The following is a 17237-nucleotide window of genomic DNA, read 5'->3' as shown; positions in this document are numbered from 1 at the left end:
AACTCAGTTTTATCTCTTTTATTGTCTTATTTGCTATAACTCCTTGTGACTGGGTTATTTTAGTATTCCTTAGGGCTTACAGAACACATCTTTAACTTATCATGGCTTACCTTCAAGTGATATTTTACCATTTCACATTTAGAATAAGAAGCTTACAATAGTAAGTGTACTTCTATTTTTCTCCTCCTGGCTTTTATTTTATTGTTGTAATTCACTTTAATTATATATATGTTAACATTACTGTACATTGTTATTATTTTTGTTTAAACAGTTGGTTGTATTTTATAGTGATGCCTACTTTTTTTCTTCTTCCTGAGGTCCTGAAGTCTTCCATTTCCTTTCTCTTTAGAGGACTTCCTTTAGTCATTCCTTAAGGGTAACTCTTCTGGTGACATATTCTCTTTGTTTCCCTTCGTATGAGAATATCTTTATTTCTCCTTCATTCCTAAAGAATAGTTTGAGTTCTGGTTTCCAGCCCAGCAACTAAAGAGCTTTGAAGTTGTCACTATCCTAGGGACAAGTAAAAAGCTGAAGAAACTGAAAAACCAACCACCTTTTTAGATCCATCAGAGAAGTGAGATCATAGGGCAAACCACTGCCTCCCAAATTGGGGACACCAACAGTCAAATACAGAGAATCACAACTTAGTGGAGTACAAAACCTGAGCAGAAATCTCTGTGGGAACCAGTACTGGGTAGGAAAACCTGAACTGTAATGGATTAATTGTTGGAGGTTCAGAATGGACAAATACGAGGGTTAAACACTCCAGGGGGACCCAGTCAAAGGGGCCTCCCATGCTCTTGTGAGGTTTAGCTCTAGCAGTTCAACCGAGATTTCACAGTAATCAGACAAATGTCTCCTTATGTTTCCAGTAGGGGCAGAGAAAAAGAAACAATTTTTACATAAGCCAGAGCATTCTGTTCCACATAACAAGGCCTGACCTCAAGAGAAACTATTTTACTAGAGCCTGAATTATTGGGGTTTTACTAGAGCTTAACCAATCTGGGAGAAGGGAAATAGCCACCTCTAGCCTAGCCTTCCACATAGGGAAGAGAAATATTCAACTCCAGCCCCCTCTAGCCATCTTGTCCCGCCTAAGCAGGGTGAAGGTGGGGACTGAGAATCACTTGTGAAGTTCACAGTTTGGAGGCACAGGCTCCCTAAAAGACTGAGACCTAATCATAGGATTATAGAATAATTCCCCTTCCCCCTCACCTTACCACCACATTACTAAAGGCCTATTTACTGCAGCTCCTTTCATCTAGCATGTCACATCTGGCTACCAAGAAAAAATTACAAGGCATACTGAAAGGCAAAAAATATATAGTTTGAAGAGAGAGAACAAACATCAAAATCAGACTGATATAGCAAGAATAGTCTTACTGGGTATAAAATTCAGAGATGACTATTTTTTTCTATGAGTACTTGTAAAATGCTGTGCTACTTCTTTCTGGCTCCAGTTTTCTAAGTAATGTGTTGTTTCTAGTATCTTTCAAGACTTTTTCTTTGTATTTAATTTTCAGAAATTTGACTATGATTTGTTTGGGCATGGATTTCCTTGGATTTATCCTGTTTAGGATTTGTTCTGCTTTTTATTTTTTGAATCCGTAGGCTTGTGTCTAGCCAAATTTGGGAAATCTTTAGCCATTATTTATTTGATTATTTTTTCAGCCCCACACTTTTCCTTCTCTCCTCTGGGACTTTGATGATAAGAATGCTAAGTCTTTTGTTATCATCCCATAGATCTCTTAGACTCTGTTCATTTCTTTTCTAGTCTATGTTCTCTCTATTGCTCAGATGGGTCTTTCAGTTCACTGATTCATTCCTTGTTGTCTCCAAACTACTACTGAGTTTTCATTCCAGCTATTGTATTTTTCAGTTTTATAACTTCTAGCTTGTTATTTAATATATTTTGTTCCTTTACTCAGATTTTTTATTGTTTCTAGTTTTTCTTTTGTTCAAAAAGTCTTTTTAATTGCCTATAGAATAATTTTTATGATTGCTGCTTTAAAATGCTCTTCAGAATATTCCAACATGTGAGTCATCTCAGTGTTGGCATCCAATGATTACCTTTTCTCATTCAAGTTGTGATTGTCCTGGTTCTTGGTATGACAAATGATTTTTTAGTATATCCTGGACATTTTGACTACTATGTCGTGTGACTCATTGTAAAATTATCACAAATTAGACAAAAGCAAAATTTAGAAAATGAGATTCCTCTATATTCACAGCCCTATGGATCACTACTCTCAATGGTTTGTAAACCATTCAGATTTTTTCATGTGAGTGGAGAGAAAGAGAGAGAGATAGTAGGTGTGTGTGTGTGTGTGTGTGTGTGTGTGTGTGTGTGTGTGTGTGTGTGTGTAAACAGAACTGGGATTATAGTATACCTATTATTTGGCAACTTCCTTTTTTGTGTGTATATATTCTACTAGGAGATCTTTAAAACAGAATAAACAGCTCTTTAGAAGCGGAAGGTAAAACCAGATGAAAAGGAAAGTCCTTTCTCTTCAGATTTCAAGATCATGCCAATTTTATCCGTATTTTAACACTTGATATGATCTTATATATGGATTTTTACCTAAATACATGATTTTATATAAATAGTATGCTTTTTACCTATAGACAAAATAATTACAGCACTGAAAACAACCAAGATAGCAAGGTTCTGAAGTTCTGTGGTGGCAGACAACTGGTCCCCTCCACACCCCTGGTGAGCAGGTGGCAGCTGGGCTCTGTGTCTGAGGGGGCTGCTTAGTGGGATGACTCAGCAAAGCAAGGGCCTGGGAGCATAGAGGAGGCTGACCAAGATTATGGGCTGTTGGAAGGAACATTTTCTTCGGCTGGTAAATTTCTCTTTAAAGATAATGAAAGTGTTTTAGGTTCCTCTTTGTCTATTTGCAAATAAATTGGTGAGTTAAAGTCACTCCAGTGCAAATGAGAGTGCACTCCAGTGCACTTCACACACACCGTGAAGATGGCATGGTTTCCCCTTAATTTTGCATATTTTCTTGTTTGCACTTAGCTCTAAAAGATGTTTGCCTTTACCTGATTTACATTCAGATTCATTTCTCATATTATAGATGGACTCTTCTCCATTGTCCCTGCAAATTATCAATTGTACCCATTACAAATATGGTGCCCCTGATTCTGTAGCATTGGCCTTAATAAAATATTAGACAAAACCCACGGAGGAAAACCTAAGTGCAGGGACGGGGTGCAGACAAAGCATCCCTTGTGGAACAGAGCTCTGTCTTGGGCTTCCTTTGTATCCTACAAGGCTTAGTTCTAAGGAGTTCACAGTATCTCCGTATGTACTGTATGGTTGATTGATAAATGTGTTCAGTAGGGGTTATGTAAGAAAACGAGGTTTTTGATGTTTCTAAGATTTAGTTGCAGTGAGTCATGGGAAACAGTGACTTATGATTGGACAATGTCAGACCCAATTGAGACCACGTTATTGCACCCCAGTGCTCGGTATAAAGCCTCATTCATGTGTTCAGCTCACTCTTAATACATGAGGTTCTAATACAAAGCTCTGGGCTATATGGGCACCCTATACACCTGTCCTGGTGACTCTTTCCACTCAAGCCTGCTCTCTGAGTACAAAATCATCAACACATCCCCAAAGCCACATGCTACCTTCCCGCACTGGAGAACTAGAATCCCTTCTCCAGTACTCTGAAGCCCAGGCACTGTGACTATCACTTCTCCTGACAGCCTCAAAGCCATTCCACCTGCCCCCATCCCTGCTCCTTGGCCCTCTTCCTTCCAGCATCTTGCAGCCTCTTCAGAATTGATGACATTTCTTCCTCAGGTCCCCCCTGGGGTCCTCATGGGTCTATGACAGATCTGTTCAGAGACTGCTCATCTTAGAGCCAGGAGGCTTCCCAAAGAGCCCTATGTGAGGTCTTCACACTTTCCCCAATTAAGATTAGCCTGTCTGTTCTCCAGACTTCTTAGGATCCCAAGAAAAGGCTGGTCAGCAAATGTTTCTCCCTACTTCTGTGCCTGGCCTCCAGCCCTGCCCTGTCCAAACCAAAGCGAAGTCCAGTCCCTAGAAAGTCAGGCTCCTTCTCGCCCACGTGGGGACTAGTCTCCCTTGCCTTTTTTATTTCTGCTCAGCAACCCTCAAGTCTCAGAAAAATATTTTTATCGTAATGTCAAATTACACTAAATTTGAAAAAGAAAAAATAATCTCCTATTACCCCCACACCCAAACACAAATGCAGTTGTCACGTTGGTGGGTTAACTTGGGCTCTGCTTTCTTGTGAATGTTGCTTCACCCACTCATTGTCATTGAACACACGCAGCGTGTGCTCTGTTGCCACAGCATGCCTCCACGTTGCTACATGAACAGTAGTCGTCATCTCAATACAAGACACAGTATTAAAACATTTATAATGAACTATAATTTGAGCACGGCACATGTCTATCAAAATGACAGTTAACACTCTGATGATACTTTCCTCCATATTTTGCCTTCCGTGGGAGATTGTACAAATGCATATTGTCAAGGGCAATGTGGGAAGACCGCAGATTTACCATATCTTCACCAGCTCTAGGAATTGCCATTCAAATGTTAGTTTTTGCTAATCTTTTAGGCCAAAACATGGTTCTTCATTAATATTCCAATTGATTACTAATGTGGATGTTGAATGATTTTCCATAGACCAATTACAGCACTGCAGCTCTAAGACAGTTAAGGGATCTTCTGTCTTCCTCTTGCTTTCTGCATCTTTAAGAGCTATTTTTCATAGAGCTTTTGCCAGCATGTCCCCCCATCCATTGACACCAGGCACACTGTGTTGTGCAGAGCCAGCCATATTTTATTCTGCAGTGCCCCTCCCTGCCTTTCTCGAAGAGGACTTGGCGAGGGCTCTGTCCTGTCATGGTGAATTAGGCACCATCTCCCTTGGCAACAGGAGTTGGCCTGCTGGGCTGGACTTGGGAGCCAGCTGCCACCTCCTGCCTGGACGTCTTATTGGTGACATCATCTGTACCTGGAGTGCCCAATAGGCACTGGACTGGAAAAGAATTTGACCTGCCTGGACTGTGTTTTGTCACAGGTCAATGGCACCTAGGGAGCAGCCTAGCAGTGAGGCCCTGTGGGGACTGGTGGCCTGACCCCAGAAGACTCTAAACCACTCATCCTTTCCAACTGCCACCATAGCACCACGCCTGGCCCCTCCGTGCTGAGGAGGTGAGCCAAGCAGGGGCCAGAGTCCCTCTAATTCAAATGTGATGAGGCGGAAGGGGAGGTCTCGGCACACAGAACATGCCCCTGCCTTGAGGCAGAGCCAAATTCATTTTGTATGTTTAGTCAACCCATGCTTGTGGCACCTCGATGCTGTCCCAGCACCCTGCTGAGGACTTTCATGGTAGGAAAGACCCTGCCAGCAGGACCACCTCCCCTTGCCAGGGCAGCAGCCTCCTTTGGTGGAGTCCTGGGGAGACAGAATAAAGAAAGTCGTGTCTTCCCCAATGTGGAGGAAAGGCTGCACCCTACCGCCGATCGCCTTTGCCCTCAAAGTTGCTTGGCCACACTGTGGCTGCCTTGGACTTGTGGGGTTTCCTGCAGGCTTCTCTACCTCTCCCTCACACATAGTCAAGTTCTGCACTGAGACATCATGAGCTGAGAAGTCGGGGATATTGGTCCTCTCTCTATCAAAACTTTATTGAATGCCCATCGCGTGCTAGACCTCAGAGCTATGAATACTGTCAGACTTGGCCTGCCCTCCAGGATCTCACAGGCAACGAAGTTCATGATCAGAGTAATGTGGGCTGAGAATTTTGCTAGGTAGGCACAAAACACCTTGGAGAGGTGAGGTCAAGGCATGTTCTCCAGATGCCACAGAGCCTGAGCTGAATTTGGGGGCTGGAGAGAGAAGAAAATGTGAAATTGCAAAAGATCATGTGCTTGAAATGTTACCTTGAAAGCTCTGAGCCTTGTGAAAGATTTCAGGCAAGCCAGGAGAGAGAAGGTATGGCTAACCTTGCACTTGGCAGCTGTGCTGGGAGTAGATTAGAAGACAGGTGGGCCAGGGCAACGGTCTTACCCCAGGCAAGAAGGGACGGGTGCCTGAGCTCAGGCAGGAGCTGGGGGTTGGTGAGGACAAAGTGGCCTTCAGAGGCATTGGAGGGAGGAGCTGCCCAACTTGGATCTGGTGGAAAGGGAAGGTTTAAGATGATCCCAGTTTCCTGGTTTAGGCAGTGGACACACATTTAGGGGAAAGAGGATAAGTTCAGTTTTGCACGTGGTGAATTCTGGAGACATCTGAGTGTTGTCCTGAGCGGTCCAGGGCCTGGGACAAAGACACCAGAGACTCCAAAGCAGCATGCAAGAGGTGGTTAAGTTCATGGGTGGGTGGGACCATCCAGGGCCTGCTTATGGAAGAGGTGAGTCCTAAGGCCAAAGCTAAGATCCGCTGACCTCTAGAGGGTAACAAGAGAAAAGGACAGCACAGAGGAGGTTGAGAAGCCCTGGCCAGAGCAACTGGACAAAAAAGGGTTCCTGGAAGAAAGTGTCTATGGTGTTGAATGTTGCATGGAGGTTAAGTAAGAAAAAGGCCAGGAAGTGTCCACTGGTTGGGACAAAGGAGAGACAGCGAGTATCAGTAGCTGGTGCAGGAAGCTTGGTTGTGGACGGAAGTCAGGGCGAGAGGGGAATAGGAGTTCAGAAGAGAGGTTTTGTCAAGCTGGGAAACTTCAGTGCATGTGTGTGCGTGAAGGATTGCTGGGAATCACAGCTGATAGAAATACGGCAGGCTTTTCTGTCTTCCAGGGGAGTGACTCTGGAACGTGAATTTCCCTCTTCAGCATGTGGAAATAGAGGCAGGCAAAGGGAGAGGGGTGCTACCCCAAAGCAGCAGGAGGGGCTGAAGAGGGAGAGGACCTGAGCAACGTGCAGGAAGAGGACAGGTAACGGGAGAACTGTCCAGGGCGGGCAGCCAGCTGGCAGAGTGGGGGTGACCAAGATTCCACCTGAAATTACTGCTTGGCTAGGTAACCTGAAACCTCAGTAAAAGTCAATCCTGCCCCATCACTTTTGTGTGAGCAGAGCTGGGAGGTCTTAACTAGGAACAAGGGTCTTAGATCAATATGGGGAGAAGAGAATAAAATAGCCAAAAGAATCAGAATGTGAACAAGGTCGAGAATTGTGCTTGAGTCCGTGCAGGGTGGTTGAGGGTCCCTGACTGTGATGAGGGACGTGCCCATTTCATGGTCTATAATAGGAAGGAGGCTGGCAGGTTTGGGGACTCCAAGGACCTGATGCTTGGCTTACAGAGGCAAAGATCCAGGAGAAATGGAAAGGTTGAAGAAATTTGCCAAATAACCAATCACCAATTCCCAAAAGCCAACTAGCTGAAAAACAATTTGCTGAAAACCAATTTGCTAAAGGGTCAGTTTCCCTGATAAGTGATTCCTGTAATTCACCCAAAAGTTGTTTTGGCTAATTACTTTGAAAACTATAGCTGTGTGCTCTGGTATCTATAACACCAAGGATTCCCCCCCACCCAGGTTTGGTTTTCTACTTCACTTATGTTTAGCAATTTAGTTTGGATTACAAATGTCAAGTACATTTTCACCAACATTTTTGCTATGGGTTCCTCTGTCCATCCCTGGTAAATGTCAATTTTATGTGGGTTTCCATATTTCAGGAGTGGGGCACATCTTGAATGCACAATATTTTTTGGTGCCAATGAATGGATTTTCCCTCAACTGCATTTACTGTCAACTCTAATTTTAAAGACCTGTGTCTAAATTGAACTATAGTTTCCACTTTGGGATTTTGTCATTGGGGAAGTTGTCATGGATATGTGAAAATTAACATGCAGAAAAAACTTTTATTTGGCTGAGTGCCAACCCACTTTGAAGGAACAGAGAAGATGCACATTGGTGTAAAATTACAGTTGAAGGGCAAACCCATCTTTTCTGCAAACCAAAGATTAAAATTAAAAAAGCCTCAGGAGTTGCCAAAACATTTACAAGCAACTATTGAGAAGTAGTCAGCTTCTGAAATGTGAACCACATGGCCTATAAACCTGATAGAAAACAGTGGTGGAGAAACCAAAAGTAAAACATCTCAATGAGATAAAAACCTACGGCCAAAATGTGGGGAAAAAATTATTAACGGATTTTGAAACTTACTGTGAAACACATATTACTACACATTTTGTAAATCATTACTAAAAATAAGTTTTTTGTGATTTGGTAAATGTGTGAAATTGGTCACTTGGCAAATTGATGTTTAATGGACTGGCTTTTGGGAATCAGTCACTGTGAGATGTAGCTTTTGGCAAATTTCTTTCAGTAAATTGCTCTGTTTCTGAAGAGGAGGGAGATGGAGAGACGAGCCGTTCCGAACAGAGGAGTGTGATCCAGAGATTCTGATTCTGCTGGGAGGGAGGGAGGGAAGGAAGGTTATGCACAAAGATGGGCATGAAGGAAGATCAGAGGATTTAGTGCCAGAGGCTCACAGAGCAGGGACTTCTGCCCAGAGGGGTGAGGACATCTGAGGACAGAGGAGAAAGTAAGAGGAAAGTTCAAAACTGCCATGAGGGCCTGGCAGAGGGGTCCTGGGCCATGGTGGACGGTGCTCAGTGTGGGGGAACGGGTCCAGCTCAGGTGGAAGCTGGTGTCCCTCAGCCACACATCGGTGTGATGTTCTCCAGCTCTGCTCCTCACCCTGGAGGTGGACAGGCTGGATCAGCCTTGGGTTGGGACGTTTCTGAGCAGGTGCCATGGGAAGACAAGTGCTATGGATTGAATTATGTCTCCCCCAAGTTTAATGTATTAGAAACTTAATCCTCACTGTGACAGTGTTAACGGGGTGGGAAATCCTCTTATGTTAATTGAAAGGTGGGGTCCTGAGGAGGTGGCTGGATTGTGAGTGCCATGTGCTAGTGAGTGGATTAATCTATGGATGGTTTAATGGTGGCCATGGGCGTGGTTCCGATGGCTGTACAAGGAGAGCACGTGAGAAGTTGTCTCTCTGCTTCTGCCATTTTGCCATGTGACACCCTGTGTCACTGAAGTTGCCATCAAAGAAGGCCCTCACCAGATGTGTTCCTTGGACTTTAGAGTTCTCAGCCGCTGAAACTGTAAGCAATAAATATTGTTTCTTTACAAATTACCCAGTTTCGGGTATTTTGTTATTAGCAACAGAAGTAGACTAATACAACGAGGGAGAAGGCGATTCCAGGATGATGGTGACAAGCACCAGAAATGAGAATCCCTGGGAGCCAGGGTGTCGTGACCACTGATGGAGCCAGCACGTGGGGCAGAGGCAGCATCTCCACACAGCTGTGGTGCAGGTCTGCAGCGAGAGCAGGACCACTGGGAAGGGTGGTGCCGCAGGGAGGTGTGGCAGAGCTGGGGTTCAGGGGTGGCCTTGGGGCACTGGAGCGAGGGTGGGGTGGGGAGAGGGGCCCGGGCTGGGGCTGGGGACCACAGAGGCCATGGTGTTGGCTGAGTCAACCATGCAGACCCCGAAGTTGCCAGGGTGAAGAAGATGGCCCGAAAGGATATTATTGCTGTTCTCAGACCCCCCCCCTTCCGACTCCTTCCCACTTCTACACGGGCACGTGCGCGTGCACACGCACACCTCTGCCACCACTAACTCTCTTCCCACACTCCCCCCTGTCTCCCCACCCCTCATCCTCCTGTCCTTCCTTCATATCCCTGCCTGGACGGCATTTAACATAGTCACAACTCAGAACCCTGTTCTGTTTCTAGGCAGACACGGCCGGCCATTCATCTGTGAGCGCAGAATAAATTAGTCTATTTCTGTCTTTGTGCTTCCACTCCTGGAGGACAGCATCTCCCACCCCACACGTGCAAGTTCTCTCGAGCTTTCTGACACCCCGGTCTGCCCTGGCAGCAGGTGACTGGCAGGCGACTGGGTGCTGCTGGGGAGCTCCTGATGCAGTGTCTCCTCATCCTCTCTCGTCTGAGCTCAGCCGCAGCCGGGGGGCCTCAGGGACTCCTGTGGTTGCGGACTGGAAAGCCCCTATGAAAATGCTAAGGTGGCATCTGGAAGGGGTAAAGCATTAAGCCAGCAGGGAACATTTGACTCCTGGACTCCCTTGTGCTTTGAGCAGTCCGGGAGTGAGACCCCCAGGGGGCAGTGCACGGCATGCAGAGCGAGGGTCTCACACACGATTCCGACCCATCCTTCCCCTGCTGTGCTCTGTGCATGGGTTCCCCATGCTCATGCTGAAATCTAGGCACCTCCGGGGCCCACCAGGCCTCAGGGATCTGGCACCCCACCACCCCCACCAGCCCAGCTAACACTTCGCATATTCAGGTGCCCGCATCTAACCTGCTCCCCAGTCACTTCACACCATGCTATGGTCACTGGTCACCAGCATAATGTGCATTCCCCTCCAGGTCTGCCACCTCTGAGAGATGGGGACCCCACCAGCCCCGTTCACCACTCACATAAATAAAACTGGCTGAATTCGTGATTCTAAAAGTTCAACACTTGGAGACTTCTGCTTCTGGAAAGAGGGAGTAGATAAACTTTTCCCTGCTCTTCTCTCTGAGTTCAAATAAAATCCCTGGGCACTACATCAAACAAACATAAGAAGACTCTGAAAGGTATAGAGATGAAGGCAACTGACTAAGGACCCAGGCACCCCCACCCCCTGTGGTGACTGTCACATAAAGGTATGTGTAGAAAATCCCAGGGAATCTACCAAGAAACTTACAGAATTATTAAGTGAGTTCAATAAGGTCACAGGATTAACATAACAAAAATTAATTCTATTTCTATATACCAGCAATGAACACATGGAAACCGAAATTAAAAATACAATACCATTTGCAATCACAAGAAAAAGAAAAGAAATATTTAGATGATATCCAGCAAAACATGTACCTATAGGACTTGTATGCTGAAGCTACACACTGCTGATGAAAGAAATAAAGGTGGTCTAAATAAATGCAGACACATCACATTCATGGATTGGAAGGCTCAACATAGTAAACATACCAATTCTCCCTAAATTCGTACACAGTTTTAACAAAATTCCTATAAATATACCAGCAACCTTTTCTGTAGATATAGACAAGATTGTTCTAAAATTTATATGGAAAGTCAGAGGAACTAAGCTAACTTAAGCAATTCTGAAAAAGAAGAATAAAGTGAGAATAATCACTCTACCCAATGTTAAGGCTGACTCACATAGCAACCATGATCAAGACAGTGTGGCACTGGCAGAGGGTTAGACACACATATATCAATGGGACAGACCATAGAATCCAAAAATAGACCCACAAAAATACGGCCAAATTATTTTAGAAAAAATTGCAGAAGAGATTCAGTGGGTGAAGGGTAGCCTTTTCAACAAATGCTGCTGGAGTAACTTGGGATACCCAGGCCAAAAAAGTGTACCTCAGTCTATACTCACACATTACTTAAAAAAAAAAACAAAAACCCAAAATGGATCACAGACTTAAATGTAAAAATGTGAAACTATAAAACATTGAGAAAAAAAGGGGGCGGGGGGGAATCTTCAGGACCCAGTGCTAGGCCAGACTTGGCACAAAAAGCATGTTCTATAAAATAAAAATTGGCAAATTGGACTTTATGAAAATTAAAAACATTTGCCAGTAAAATACCCTGTTAATAGGATGGAAAAAACAAGACCCAGATTGGGAGAAATTATTTTGGAATAATTCTGATACCCAATATCCAATAAAAGACTCACAACTAGACTTTATAAAGAACTATCAAATCTCATCAACAAAAAATAAACAATCCAATTAGAAATTGGGCAAAAGACAAAGAGAGACATTTCACCAAAGACAACACATGGATGATGAATAAGCACATGAAAGATGTTCAATATCACTACCCATTAAGGAAATGTAAATTAAGATCATCATTAGATATCACTCTACACCTATCAGAAAAAAATAAAAAAACAGATAAAATAAAATTTAAAATAATGGCAATATCAAAATAGTAGGGCAGTTCCTTAACAAAGTGTCTCAGTCTGTTCAGGCCCCTATAACAACAACAACAACAAAAAACGCCAAAACATAATCTGGGAGGCTTAAACAGCAATTTATTTCTCACTGTTCTGGAGGCTTGGAAATCTAAGATCAAGGCACTGGCATATTTGGTGTCTGGTGAGGATCTGTTTCCTGATTCATAGAACTGCCTCCTTGCTGAGTCCTCACATGGTGGAACGGGCAAGGCAGCTCTCTGGGGCCTTTATTATAAGGGCATTAATCCCTTTCATGAGGACTCTACCATCATGATCTAATCACCTCCCAAAGGCCCCACCTCTTAACACCATCACATTGGGGATTAGGTTTCAGCATATGGATTTGGGGAGGACACAAATATTGAGACCATAGCACTAAGGATACACTTATCATATGACCTAGAATTTACATTCTTGCATGTTTATTACAGAGAAATGGAAATGCATGTGCACACATAACTCATATATGATTCTTCACAGCAGGTTTATATGTTGTAACCCAAACCTAAAAACAACCAAAATGCCCTACAATAGAGGAATGGCTAAACAAACTGTGATATGTCTATACCACAGAATACTACTCAATAATACAATGGAACAAATTATTTTTTATTTTATTTTTTTAAATTTTATTTTGTCGATATACATTGTGGCTGATTATTGCTTCCCATCACCAAAACCTCCCTCCCTCCTCCCTCCCCTCCCTCCCCCCCAACAACGTCCTTTCTGTTTGCTTGTCGTATCAACTTCAAGTAATTGTAGTTCTTATATCTTCTTCCCCCCACCCCCGGGTTTTTTTTTGTGTGTGTGTGTGTGTGTGTGTGTGTGTGAATTTATATATTAATTTTTAGCTCCCACCAATAAGTGAGAACATGTGGTATTTCTCTTTCTGTGCCTGACTCGTTTCACTTAATATAATTCTCTCAAGGTCCATCCTTGTTGTTGCAAATGGCAGTATTTCATTCGTTTTTATAGCTGAGTAGTATTCCATTGTGTAGATATACCACATTTTCCATATCCACTCATCCGATGATGGACATTTGGGCTGGCAATGGAACAAATTATCGATACATGCAACAACTTGGATGAATCTGGAGGGCATTATACTGCATAAAAAAAGCCAATCTCAAAAGATCACATATTGTATGATTCCATTTATAGAAAATTCTCAATATTACAAAATTATAGATACCAGGTCAATGGTTGCTAGGGGTTCATGACTTGTGTTGGGGTGGAGAGCAGTGTGACTATAAAGGGGTAGCATGACAGAGAAATTTGTTTTGATGGAAGAATTCTATCTGTTGATTGTGGCTGAGTTTATACCAATCTACATCTGTGATAAAATGGCATAGAACTACACAGACACACACACACAGATTGTACCAATATCAGTTTCCTGGTTTTGCTACTATACTATAGTTAGGTAAGATATTAACCACTTGAAGAAATTAGGGGAAAGATACATGAGACATTATCTTCACAACTACATATGATTCTATAATTATTTCAAAATATAAAGTTTTTAAAAATGTTGTTCCATTGCTTTCTGGCCTTCGTGGTTTCTGATGAGAAGTCTACAGTCCTTTACATAATTGTTATTTTGTAAGTAACACATCATTGCTCATTGCTGCTTTCACGATAATTCCTTTGTTTTTAGTTTTCAGTAGTTTGATTATGATATGTCTTAGAGCAAATTTCTTTGAGTTTATTCTGTTTAGGGTTCTCTGAGTTTTTTGAATCTCCAAGTTTTTTGCCAAATGTAGAAAGTTTTCAGCCATTATTTCTTCAAATGTTTTTTCAGCCACCCATTCTTTATGCTCTCTTTCTGGGACTTTTATACAAACATTAAACCATCATTTTCTGTCGTTCTGGGTCTTTCTTCTGAGAGACATCTTTGATTTTCTAGATTCTCTCCCGTCCACTTGCCTCTCTTGCATCATCAGTCCTTGGGTTCCCATACATGACTGGCAAATGTCAAAACAGGATTTCCTGGGCATCCAGCCAGTTATAGTTCTGGCTCTCTTTTGCTTTTAGTATTGATCTATTGTTGAAACATTTTCACATTCCCAAGAACAACTAATCTATTCAACTTCTTCAAGGTCCCACATCCCTCCCACAGGAACAAAGTGCCCACCTGCTGCTGCCAGCACCCTCAGGACACAGCTTCTCCACACAGAGGGACTCAGCATTGCACCATCACCTTTTCCTTCCCTCCTGTTTCCAAATGACCCTCTTCCCAGCTAAACTTTAGATTGCTTTCCTCGGGACCTTGTTTCTTCCTTGAGGATTTTGCTCCAAACTTTATGGGCTCTCTCTCTCTCTCTCTCTCTCTCTCTCTGTCTCTGTCTCTGTCTCTCTCTCTCATCTCTCTTCTATTCTGCTCCAATGGCTTCTTTTCTTCTGCTTATAGACTTCCTCAGGCACCTCCAAAACTTAAACAACAAGAACAATAACATCATCATCCACAAACGTCTCCTAACCCTGCTCTTTCTTTGAGCCAAATCTATCCTATTGAAATTTTTCTGCCAGGTCAAATAATCTCTCAGCCACCAAATCCAAGTGTCTCTGTATGATTTATGCATTTCTGTTATGGAAATGCTCTCCCCTGGCTTTCCTCAGCCTTTTATAGTCCTCTCTCTCTTTCTGAGCCTTTGACTGTCCTTCTGTTCTACATTGACTCCTCATTCCCTTTCTCTATTTTTTGTGAGGCTTTTATTGAAGCATAACACGCACAGAGTAAAGTGCATAAATCTTAAGAGAAGAGCTGGCTGAATTTTTGCACACACGCATATGCGTGACCTCCAGCGTGAACGAGATACAGATCTCTTCCAGAAGCTCCCAGTCAATCCACCCTCCTACTCTGCTCTTCAGCAATCACTGCTCTGACCCCTCTTCACACGGATTATTTTTGCCTGTTCTAGAATTTAGATAAACGTGATCATACAGTATGTGCTCTTTTGTGTCTGGTTTCTTTCACACAACGCCCATGTTTGCATGTGCATCAGTCGTTCATTCCTTTTTACTGGCAGGTAGTATTCCATGGGGTGAATATGCCATGATTTGTTTATCTGTTCCACTCTTGAGGGACATACGGGTTTTCCCCTGTAGGATTTTTTTTTTTTTTTTAATTCAGCACCCTTCAGTATTTTATCTTCGTCTTTCTTCAAGGTATTTCACTTTTCTTCAAAATGATCCAGAACAGTAGGCATTTAGCCTTCCGTGGAACCTGCCTTTCCCTGCAGCCAGAGAGGTGGCTGACCCACTTTCTGGCATCAGGAGGTTAGGGCAAATTATCCGTCAAAACACACTCGGAGAGGAGGTGGAAGTCCATGTGAAGCGGTGTAAGCAATTGCAGCCTTGAGAGGCAGAAAGGGGCGTCTCGGGGCCCATCTCAGCGTGGAAGGTTCTGCAGGCCAGGGTCCTCAGTGAGGGGGTGTGGGCAACGGCAGACAGCCCATCTCTGGGGCTCCCTGGAGCTCTGCATGTCATTAGGCTGGGGTTGGGCTCCCTGGCCTTCTGCCTGGTGCTCTCAGGCAACCAAAATGAGAGCCCAAGAGAGCCAAGAGCCACAAGGCTGTTTTTCTAAGACTTAAAGGGGATTATGTCATCCATCCTGCCCTGTTTGCCCAAAGGAAAACCTCAGGTCTCCTTCCTCAGGACCCTCAGACAGGTCTTCCCATAAGAGGAGTAGGGGAAAGGGAGAGAAGGCGAGGGTGGGGCAGGACAGGCCGGAGCAGCTGGGGATGGACCTCCGAGAGCAGATTGACGGGTGACCACTCAGGGAAACCCAATCAGAGATTTGCTTGAGAGAGCTCAAGGGCTACAAATCTGAGTGTTTCTATGCATGTAATCAAAGGACAGGGGAGAGATTTAGGAGAGAGACACCCGAGAAAACCCCAAGAAGCCACAAAACCTAGACAAGCACTGCCGATCTGGTAATGACCGGGTGTGCTTTGGGGTTGGTGTTTATCCCAGACAAAGTTAGTGCTTTCCTGAGATCTGGTGACAATTTGGGGCACATATATTTAGGGAGAGGGGCAAGCCCTGGGAAGAGGTTTTGCGTCAGGAGACTTGGGGTCGAGTCTCAGCCATGCGGTCCACTGCTCTCCAGCTTTGGGCAGCCCTCTGTCCCCTCAGCCTGCAGTCTCTGCCTGTGAATGGCAGCTGGCCCGTCCCAGCTCTATTGGCCCTTTTGGACCTAAGAGGTCTGGCTTCTCAGGCTCAGGCTTGCTAAAACTCTAGCTGGACTTCATAGTGACCTTGTCAGCCCACCTGAGCCACCCCATTGCTTTTCAGATATACCCAAACCAAAGGCAAGGCTTGGTTTTGTTTCTATACTCTTACTGCAGAAGAGAGGAAGTTACTTTAGAGTCAAATCCTCACAAAGCTTCTCATATTACGGGACATTTATTTGCTTGGTGATTGTGAACAATTTATTTTCAGCCACAAAGTTCTATCTGGGAAAGAACCATCAGCTCCAAAGACCTCAAACAATGTTACTTTTAGATGACGATAGAATCACTAATAGGAAGCAAAGAAACACCCAGTCTAGCAATTCCAAGGGTTCAATGTGGTAGTTCAGCTTTTTGAGGATCCTTTTAAAAGCCACACTATAAAGGTGCTGTCACAGTGACGATGACAAATTCACACCTAAGGATGGAGGCAAAACTCGATTATCCTAATGCTCAAAAATGGCCATATGTGGTTTGCTCTTCCTGGGATGCATGACCCAGAGTCGCTGCATCTCAAATGACTCATCTGAAGCAAGGATGAGGTGTTTGTGAACAAGCTGTGACATAATCAAAAAGGGATCTGGTGATGACCACGATACTGGTGCGGTGAAAAACACAAGTGTGGAAAAAAGCAACACTTCCAAATCCATATGTTATTTTAATTATATAACTACATCACTAGTTAAATAGATATTTGGTTATTCTCTCTACATTCTTAAAAGTTAATCAAAACATCACTTAAAAATGTTCTCATCGAGAAAGTCATATACATAGTGATCTTAAAATCAGCATAGGCTATATTCTCTGATCTAGAAACAGAAAATGCCCAAGATACCTAATTAGACCCAACCTGTGCAGCTCCCTGGAATCCACCTGAATCAGCTGCTACCCTGGAAGATCACCACCCACAAGGTGGACTGAGCCCATCCGCTGGCCCAGAGCCAGGTGCACCAGTGCAGACTCCTGCCCATCATCAACTGCTCTGAAGTGGTTCTACAATCATGGCCCA

This window comes from Cynocephalus volans, chromosome 14, assembly GCF_027409185.1.
Source record: "Cynocephalus volans isolate mCynVol1 chromosome 14, mCynVol1.pri, whole genome shotgun sequence".
In the NCBI taxonomy this organism is placed as follows: Eukaryota; Metazoa; Chordata; class Mammalia; order Dermoptera; family Cynocephalidae; genus Cynocephalus; species Cynocephalus volans.
Note: the sequence above shows the minus strand (reverse complement) of the source record.